Raw genomic sequence first — 10,498 nt, 5'->3', positions numbered from 1 at the left:
CACACCTGTCAGAATGGCTAACATTAACAATTCAGGCAAAAACAGATGTTGGCGAGGATGCGGAGAAAGAGGATCTCTTTTGCATTGTTAGTGGGAATGCAAGTTGGTGCAGCCACTCTGGAAAACAGTATGAAGGTTCCTCAAAAAATTAAAAATAGGACTACCTACGACCCAGAGAATGCACTACTAGGTATTTATCCAAGGGATATAGGTATGCTGTTTCAAAGGGTCGTACGCACCCCAATGTGTATAGCAATAGCTATAAAGTATGGAAAATAGCTAAACAATAGCTAAAGTATGGAAAAAGCCAAATGTCCACCAATGCTTCAATGGATAAAGAAGATGTGGTGTGTACACATGTATATATATGTATGTATATGTGTACACATATATACATGTATACACACACACACATATACACACAATGAAGTATTACTTGGCAATCAAAAAGAATTAAATCTTGTCATTTGCAAGTATGTGGATGGAACTAGAGGGTATTATGCTAAGCAAAATTAGTCAGAGAAAGACAAATGTCATAGAACTTCACTTATATGAGGACTTCAAGATACCAAACAGATGAACATAAGGGAAGGGAAGCAAAAATAATATAAAAACAGGGAGGGGGACAAAACCATAAGAAACTCTTAAAAGTGGAGAACAAACAAAGGGTTACTGGAGGGATTGTGGGAGGCGTGATGTGCTAAATGAGTAAGGGGCATTAAGGAATCTACCCCTGAATTCATTGTTGCACTACATGCTAACTAACTTGGATGTAAATTAAAAAACTAAATTAAGTAAAAATTAAACAACAACTAACCCAGTAATTAAAAGATTTCCTAATGGAATACTGTTGAAAAATCCGAGTCACTCATGAGTCCCCACTAAGCTTTCTAAGTAGGTGGCTTTCTTAGTTTTCCTAGTTTCTCATCAATACGGACCGTGTACTCTGACCCAAATCTGCTCTTGCCCTGCCTCAAGGTTAGCAGAAAGAAGATATTCTCCTGTGACTTGGCTTGTTAAAAACAAAACAAGAAGGAAAATTCATCTGAGATAAACCAACTATTTCTCATGATGGAAAATCTGCCTGATTACGTTGGACATAATGTATTGCATGTGTTTCTGGCTGACTTTGCCTAAATTAGCGAAGCTTTTTGAATGACCAAATACTGCACATTTCACTTACACTCTCTCTCACGCACACACATAGCATGAAACAAAAGTGAATAGGATATAACTAAGGACACTAAGGACATAAAAGATTAGTTTTCCTATAAAATGTAAAAAACTGCTTTGGGAACAGTTTTCTATCTGATAATTTCACAAGCAAATTTATGTTGACTTCTCATTTATTAACCGCTTTTAGAAATACTATTTTTTTATTTTGTTTAACGTTTATTTATTTTTGAGACAGAGACAGACAGAGCATGAATGGGGGAGGGTCAGAGAGAGGGAGACACAGAATCTGAAACAGGCTCCAGGCTCTGAGCTGTCAGCACAGAGCCCGACACGGGGCTCGAACTCACGGACCGCGAGAACATGACCTGAGCTGAAGTCAGCCACTTAACCAACTGAGCCACCCAGGCGCCCCAGAAATACTATTTTTAATAACTCTAAACACAAATGTGATTATGGTTCAGAGAGAGGGAAACATTTTTTTTCTCTTTCGTAAATTAATCCTGCCAAAAAGTGAAAGGCATCAGTTTTGCAAAAGAAAATTCCAACAGACAACATTGTTGATATCTGAACTATCATTTCAGTGAAAGTAAAGTCAGTGAGGCTGTACCCTTGACTCAAAATCATGTACCATTTGCAGAGGGAACCCCAGAAACTTTCCTCCAACATGATGATTGTCATCCAGGAGCTGTACTTTTTTTTAATTTTTTTAATGTGTTTATTTATTTTTGAAGAGAGAGAGAGACAGAGCATGAGTGGGGGAGGAGCAGAAAGAGAGGGAGACACAGAATCTGAAACAGGCTCCAGGCTCTGAACTGTCAACACAGAGCCCGACACGACACTCGAACTCACAGACTGCAAGATCATGACCTGAGCCAAAGTCAGACGCTTAACTGACTGAGCCACCCAGGTGCCCCAGAGCTGTACCTTTTTTTATTGATGAAATGGAATGTTCAAACTATCTTTATCATGACTCCAGGATCTGGCTTTTTTAGTCCAGCTCAGCTCTAAAATGGTCTTAATTCATTTGCCTCAGATTACTTGTCTTAATCCTGAATACCCAAATAAAAGAGACCTCAAACTAATTATTTGATCACTAAAGAAAATCGATCTATAAAAATGATATATTCTAAACCTTCTAGCTAAGATAGTATGCTTATCTCTTCCAAGTTACTAAAAGATTAATGCTTTCATTCAGCTTAATGATCAACCTGATATATGATGGGTTCCTAGGGAAACAACAGGAATTTATCCTTGGAGATTCAGGCTATTTCTTTGTTTTAATCACCAGTCATTATAAGTATGTTACTGTCTACAGATTTATTCCAGACTTTTAATTTTTTTATGATTTATTTTATATTTGAGAGAAAGACAGACATACAGAGCATGAGCAGGGGAGGGGCAGAGAGAGGGAAACACAGAATCTGAAGCAGGCTCCAAGCTCCCAGCTGTCAGCACAGAGCCCGACGTGGGGCTCGAAGTCACCATCAGTGAGATCATGACCTGAGCTGAAGTCACACACTTAACCAACTGAGCCACCCAGATGCCCCTAGACCTATTTTAAATTCACAAATTAATATCAGACTCCAAAAGTATTGATTATTATCTAAGCCTTTAGCTCATTCACAAGGTGCATTTACTTTGAAAAAAGTTTATTAAGATAAGATGCTTTAGCCTTCTATTTTTAGGAGCTACACAAACATAGAAGCAGAGAACCAAGAGCTTCCTCATACACAACTTAAGAGCCATCTCTACACCCCTGATGCCAATTTAAAACAACCATTACCTGGCCACTTGATCAACATCCATAAGCTCAGGGCAGTGGTTTGGAAATGCCAAAGGAAACCGGAGCTCAACAGGGGTGAGGAGTCATACCATGACCATTTCCATCTACATGTCCAAATGACAGCTATTAACAGCTGCTTTCCTGCGAATTTAATGATTGCACAACTTGCATGAATACAAACATAACATACTTTTTAAAGCAAAGCTCAGTCTAAAATATGAATCTATGGAGAAAAATCCTAAGTTCTATTTTAAACAAAAAAAAAGAGGTTAGAGTGGAAGAGAGCCAAAGCCTAAGAGACTCTTAAAAACTGAGAACAAACTGAGAGTTGATGGGGGGTGGGAGGGAGGGGAGGGTGGGTGATGGGTATTGAGGAGGGCACCTTTTGGGATGAGCACTGGGTGTTGTATGGAAACCAATTTGACAATAAACTTCATATATTGGGAAAAAAAAATAAACAATCAGCTCCACCCAAAGAGAGAACGATACTCTCCTAACTATAAATAACTGACTTTCAAAGTCTACAACGGTTTTTCACCAAGAGAGCTCAGGCATGTTATCAAGAACACATGGTAAAGTCTTACAACAAAGGCAATGACCTTTTCCTCTATATTTTAGGAGAAAGTAACGGCTCTTGCCTTGACATTTATGAATTCATTGTATAATTCTGATCTCTTACAAAGGAAACAAACTCTCTTAGTATTCTTAGTGGCTAAATTTTGCCAAGGGAAGAATACATTTAGATAATCATTAAGGATAACAGAAATTGCAGCAGTAGAAAAAAAAAGGATATGAAATTCAAATTCCACCTGTGAATATAATTACTCAGATTCTCAATGTAATCCTATTTCCTGAAAAGTGACACCAGCTTTACAGTTACAATTGCTTATAATATATCAGACTGAAGTATGGCTTTTCCCCATTCATCTTGGAGACAGTGTGGTAGATGAAAGAAAGGGAGCTTTGGAGCCCATGAGAACAAAGTTATCAAAAGAATAGCACTTACTAGTACTGTGATCTCAGAAACATGACCTACTCTCTTTTGAGCCTCAGATTGTAGATTTTCGAAATGAGAGTAATCATACAGATTGTAGATTTTTGAAACGAGAGTAAGCATACTTACCTCACCTGGAAGTTATGATGTGCATCCTAAGGATGTAATTCCAGTGCCAGCCAGGAACTTGGAGTATAGAGGTAGAGGGAAGATGCAAGCCTATACAAATAAATAAACAGTTATAACTTGGACTAAGGGCAAACTGGGATTAGCACTGTGTGGGCAAATAATGGAGGCAAGGGCATACAGAAAAAAAACCCATGTGAGTAGTGACTAGGTACTACAGACAGAAAGCTGTTATGGAATGGATTTGCCCCCAAAGTCCATACATTGAAGTCCTAACTACCCATAGGACTGTACTTGGATACCAGCTCTTGAAAGGTAAAGTGGAGGTTGAATGAGCTCATTGGGGGAGGGGGGAGTGGAACCTAATCCAATAACTGGTGTCCTATAAGAAGAGAGTGGGCACCTACACACACAAAAGGAAGACCACGTGAAGACAGTGGGAAGGAGGTCATCTACCAGCCACGGAGAGAGGAGACCCACCCTGCCCACACCTTGATCTAAAGTATGAGAAAATAAATAAATCAATTTGTGTTGCTTAAGCCACCCAGTCTGTGGTACTCTGTGATGGCGGACCCAGCAAACTAACATGAAATCCCAACACTTACTCAGCAAGTGGTGTCTGAGCCTTTGTAGGAGTTAGACACTATTGTAGAGGCATAAGGAAACAGCCCTAAACAAAGCTAGTTTGGTTTTTGGACCCCATAGAGCTGACATCCTGGCAGGGACTGCAGTAGGCAACAGACAGCAAGGAAATAAGAAAAACAGATGATGCCCAAGGCCAGGAAGAAAAAGAATGCGGGGAAGGGAGATCAGGTGTTTGGGTTGGAGAAGGAGCAGTATTGTTTTAGACAGAGAGCTAGCAGAGGCCCCACTGAGCAGGTGACGTCAGAGCAAAGATATGACAGAAATGAGTATGTCATCTGGGCACATGGGAGAACATTCCGGACAGAGAGAGGCAAAGCCAGCGCAAAGGCCTGAAGCAGGAGTGTGTGCCTGACATGCTCAGGGAGCAGAGAGGGGGCCGGTGTGGCCGCAGCCCAGTAAACAAGGGGAGGGGAAGAGGAGAAGCCTTCAGGGAGGTAGCAGAGGCTGGGGAGGGTAGCACCTGTGTGGTGCGCAGACGGAGACAGGCGTCTGGAGACATGAAGAGCTGGGGGCAGAGCTTAGAGACTTGGAGGCCCCAGCTGCTTGTAGATAGGAGCCTGAGGCTGGCTGCGATCGCCCCAGAGTAAGGACGGGCGGAAAGCTGATGGGAGGTGGGAAGAAGATGAGGACAGACCAACACAGACACTGGTGAGCAGCGGCCCGGGCGGTGGGAGGAGGAAGGAAGGAATTTTTAAACAAAGGGAGTGATTACGTGTGTCTGTAAAATGGTGCCACGTAGTCCGCAAACTGGGGGTTGAGACTTCACCGTGAGCTTCAGCGAGATGAGTGTCGTTCATTAATGAGATGAGAACTAGAGCCCAGTGGGAGAGGAAGCCGGCTCAGGCTCAGCTGACAGAGGGAAGATCTGCAGGTGCTGGCAGGTGCAACGCTAGGACGTAGGAAGACAAACAGGTGGTGGTGGATGGGAAGCGATTGCCCCCCGTGGGCCGGGAGAATCAGCCGCAGGTGCACAGGATGGCCGTCCCGAGGAAACCCCCAGGTGTGCAGGAGAGAGTGAAACGGTGCAGGAGCCGCGTTAGCGAGATGGCTTCCTCCCTTAGGACCACGGCTCAACTGTGGCAACGGGACACCAGCCAGAGCCGTGGGGACAGATGTAGCAAGGTGGGCGGCTGTGGGGTTGCTGGGACTGTGTGTGATTGGCAAACACCGTGAAGATGCCCTACGTTCTCTCTGCCTGTAGGACGGGATCACGGCCGGGATTTCAAAAGCGATGCACGTGAGAAACAGAGCATCGGGCCCTCCACAGGGACCCCCGTGTTGTCCTCTTAGAGCAGACATTCCCACCTCCTTCTTGCCCCCGTCATCTTCGTGATGCCTGGCAATCCCTCATCTGCTCTCCATTTCTATGATTTTGTCCCCTCGAGAGTATTACACAAGTGGAATCGAAAAGCGTGTGACCCTTTCAGGATTCGCTTTTTCCCATCTGGGCATAATTCCCTGGAGATTCGGTCCTGCTGCAGTGTCTATCAGCAGTGCATGCCCTGGCACTGCTCACCGGTGAGCACCCCACCGCACGGGGCTAGCATGGTTTGGCTGTCTCCCTATGGAAGGACACGTTGTACTAGGCTGGACAATGGCCCTCAAAGAAATCAAGTCCTGATACCTGGGATCTAACTCCCATGAATGGGATCTAGTTGAGGATCTTGAGTCCTGGGTTGTCTGAGTGAGCCCTAGATGGAATCACGAGCATCCTTAGAAAGACAAAGGGAGACTTGACAAAAGAGGAGGCACTGTGTCCATGGAGACAGACTGGGGTGATGTGGGCACAAGCCAAGGGAGGTTGGTGGCCACCGGGAGCTACCAGAGGGAAGGGATACACTGTCCCCTGGAGCCCTGGGGTCTCCAGAGGGAGTACAGCCCTGCGGAAACCTTAGTCTCACCCCAGTTAAGCGAATTTTGGGTTCCTGGCCTCCAGAACCATGAGAGAACACGATTTTGTTCTCATAAGCCACCAAGTTTGTGGTAAAAGAGCAGGTGTGCACACAACAGGTCCCCATTCCCATCTCCCTCGGACCTTGGAGTCTTCCTTCCCTGAGAAAGTCAGGGAAGCTCTGGTATTTCAACCTAGTTGACTGAAGGCAGCCATTGAGTCATTATTACGACCGTTCCCAGTTCTCAAGGCAACACATTAAATCACATTTCCTGCAGGAGGAACCCTGTACCATGTCTGGCCTATCATATGTCACCCTCCTTGGTTTAATACTCTTTGAATCCACTCCCATCCCTAGTCTCCTACCAGTGCGAAGTGGTAATGCCCTGCCACTCCCCTGCATGAGCACCTGATCCTGTGTGGACCTGATCCCGTACCTCCATTGGGAGTACGCTGGCATCCCGTTATCTTCCAGGAAGTAAACACGGATGGCAGACGTGGAGCCTGAAGATCACTGCTCTCTGTCACGACGGTATTGTCTTAGGTGAAGCCATTGAAACCTTTTCTCTAGGGGTTCTGGGGGTGGGGTAAGACTATTTCCCTCCAACGGGGGTCCGGGGGAGCTGCTTCTCTTGGCAACAAAACACAAGATACTCCCCTTATGAGGCCATAGATTTTCTGATGTTTCGCCCTTGCTTTCAATCTCTCCTACTCCCTGTGTATACCTCAGATACCCAAAACTGACCCTGAACAATCTCTGTAACTGCCCCCCATGGCCACAGTGACGACTCCACCCTCTATCCTCCAGCATGCTGTCCTCCATCACTCTGTACCAGCACTGGTGGTAACGTGAGCAAGTGTGAAATCACCTCTTGCTTCCAACGACCAGTATCCACTTCTGCCCACAAGGAAGTTATTTGTATGTCCACCAGAGAGAAGAGCAGTCCAGTCCCAGAGTCCCATCTTGAGGCAGTTTCCTGAGGCCACTCCAGGTACAAATTACCATTTGTGCACAACTGCGACAGGAGACAGACCGCACACCCAAAAGCAGTGAGTGGAGAGCGCTGCAAGGGTAAGGGAGCCTCCAGGAGACAGCGGAGAGAGCAAAGCAGCCATGCTAAGCAAAGGCAAGATGTTTCCACTAAGAAGAAAGGAAAAGTGGTTCCTGATCCCATAAGATTTATCTGGAGACGAGGGTCATGTGGGGGGATGTGATAGAGAGGAACACGACTACAGAACCCCCCGTTATCCATGGGGATATGTCCGGAGACCCCAGGTGGGTGCCTGAAACCACAGACAGTACAAATACTACAGTAGCCATGAAGGGGTGCTGGCTGCATGCCCCCACAATGCCTATGACGGGGTGCAAGTCGCTTATGAAGGGGGGCAGGTGGCACAACCCTAAATCTCCAATGAAGGGGTGTAAGATGTCCATGATTGGTTGCAGGCAGCACACCCACACCGATGAAAGGGTACAGGACACCGATACGGGGGTGCAGGCAGCTCACGCCTACTTGTCCCATAAAGGGGTACTGTCAGTTCACCCCTACATGGCCCATGAAGGGGCACAGACGGCACACCCCTACATGGCCCATGCAGGGGTGCTGGTAGCACACCCCTACATGGCCCATGAAGGGGCACAGGTGTGATGTCCCTACATGGCCGATGAAAGGGTGCAGAAGGGGTGCAAGCGTCACACCCCCTCCATCACCGATATAGGTGTATCAAGGCTGTCCTAGAAGGGTGAAAATTTTGACTTGCATACCGTACTCAGGTGTTAGGGATGCGGTGATGAGCGTTAGTAGGTAGGCTCAGGCATTGCTATATGATCTTAAGATCTGAATACCAAAAATAGACAACTAACTGCTAATTTAATACCAGGTGAATTTCACAATAAAAGCAATAATGCTAGGATGTGCAACAAGAAATATTTGTCCTTGCATAAGCTTCTATCAGAGCAGATAACCAGGGATAGTTAACAATAAGATAAAAATAACCTGAGTATTAATATCAAACCAATTGTGGACCCAACACAGATAGGAAATCAAGGAAAGATAAAAAAAAAAAAAAAAAAAAAGGAAAAGGAACTCAATGCACACAAACCCCGCCTGTTTGCCAATCACATCACCTCTAGCATTTCTAGTTACCGAAAACCCCAACGGTAACCCTAACTCTTAAGAGACGCGTGCTTCTTCAGCTGTGAAAGGAAAGGAGCCATTCGTGAAATGTCACATTTAATAGTGGCATCACTACTCCCTTGCTGAGGGGTGGTGCTGCACATGGGTGACCCCCTCCCGAGCAGAGGTGCATGGGGCGCAAGCATACAAACCCTCCCAGAAAAAGTTGCCCAGACGCAACTCTCAGGCACTGACGGAGGCGCATGCTTGAAACCCACCGGGGGGGGGGGGGGGGGGGGGGGGGGGGGGGGGGGGGGGGGGGGGAGGGCAGTGCGCATGTGTGAACTCCCTTTTGAGCCGAGGGTGGGCAGTACACGTGTGAAACTCACCCGCGCCGAGGGGGGCAGTGCGCACGCACGAACACCCTCCCCCCACCCCCGCCCCATGAAGGGGGTTGGGGCGCTTGCGTGAACATTCTTCCGTGCTGATGGGGGCAGGGCGCATGGTGAACCACCTCCCCGGGGCTAAGGGGGGGGGCAGTGCGCATGCGTGAACACCCTCCCGCACAGAGGCGTGGCAGGGTGCATGTGTGAACGCCCTCTCGAGCTGAGGTTGGCCGCAGGTGTGAAACTCACCCAAGCTGAGCGGGGTGGGGCGCTTACGTGAACATTCCTCGGTGTCAAGGGGGGTGGGCGCATGGCTGAACACCCTCCTGCGCCGTAGGAGGCGGGGCGAATGCGTGAACACCTTCCCGGGCCTAGGGGGGATGGGGCACATGTGTGAACATTCTCTCTCTCTGAGAGGGGTACAAGCATGGCCTACCCTTACCAAAACCCCTAATGGTAATCTTAACCCTAATGCTTACCTCAATAGGTAGCTGCTTCTTCAGCTATGAAAGTGAAAAGAGCCACTCATGAAATGTCGCATTTAATAGTGGCATCACTACTCCCTCGCTGAGCAGGGGTGCTGCGCATGGGTGATGCCTGCTACGCCGAGGGTGGAGGGGCGCATGTGTAAAACCCTCCAGGCAGAGGTGGGGCAGGGCGCATGGTGAACACCTTACCCCGCAAAGGGGGACGGGGCGCATGGGTAAACGTCCTCCTGCACTGAGGGAGTTGGGACATATGCGTGAACCCCCTCCCGCAACCCCAAGGGTCGGGGAATATGCATTAAGCACCCCCGCCCCAAGGGGGGAGCAACCATGACCTACCCCTTACCCTAACCCCTAATGGTAATGCTTACCCTAACCCTTACCTTAAGAGATTCATGCTTCTTCAGCTGTGAAAGTGGAAAGAGCCATTCATGAAACATCGCACTGAATAGTGACATCACTACTCCCTCCCTGAGGGGTGGCTCTGTGCATGGGTGACCCCCCTTCCTGCGCAGAGGGTGACGGAGCGCATGCGTGGAAGGGTCGTTTGGGGAGCTGTGATGCAGAGGAACACGACTATAGAAGCCTCCCCATTATCCGTGGGGATATGTCTGGAGACCCCAGGTGGGTCCCTGAAACCACATACAGTACAAATACTATAGGTACTATGTTTTTTTCCTATACATGCATACCTAAAGTTTCACTTATAAATTAGAGATAATAGTCTCTAATAATAACTGAGTTTAATAATTTGATGATTTAATAAGTTTTTTTCCTATACAGGCATACCTATGCTAAAGTTTGATTTATAAAGTAAGCATGGTGAGAGATGAACAATATTTGTCTCTAATAATAACTAATAATCTAACAGTAATAGTAACTCATGATCAAATAG

General features: G+C 46.8%; 1 long non-coding RNA gene across 1 annotated transcript; it reads right to left on the bottom strand.

Annotated features, from left to right (window-relative positions):
* Positions 1–2,796: 2,796 nt before the first annotated feature.
* LOC122199993 lies at positions 2,797–9,485 on the bottom strand. Its single transcript, XR_006193688.1, has 4 exons — positions 9,368–9,485; positions 5,437–5,613; positions 4,083–4,172; positions 2,797–3,100 (listed from the first exon to the last, which is right to left on the bottom strand). It is a non-coding gene; the product is annotated as an uncharacterized LOC122199993 (long non-coding RNA).
* Positions 9,486–10,498: the final 1,013 nt, after the last annotated feature.

Source organism: Panthera leo, chromosome D1, assembly GCF_018350215.1.
Source record: "Panthera leo isolate Ple1 chromosome D1, P.leo_Ple1_pat1.1, whole genome shotgun sequence".
Lineage (NCBI taxonomy): Eukaryota > Metazoa > Chordata > Mammalia > Carnivora > Felidae > Panthera > Panthera leo.
Note: the sequence above shows the minus strand (reverse complement) of the source record. Positions and strands in the feature narration are given on the sequence as shown.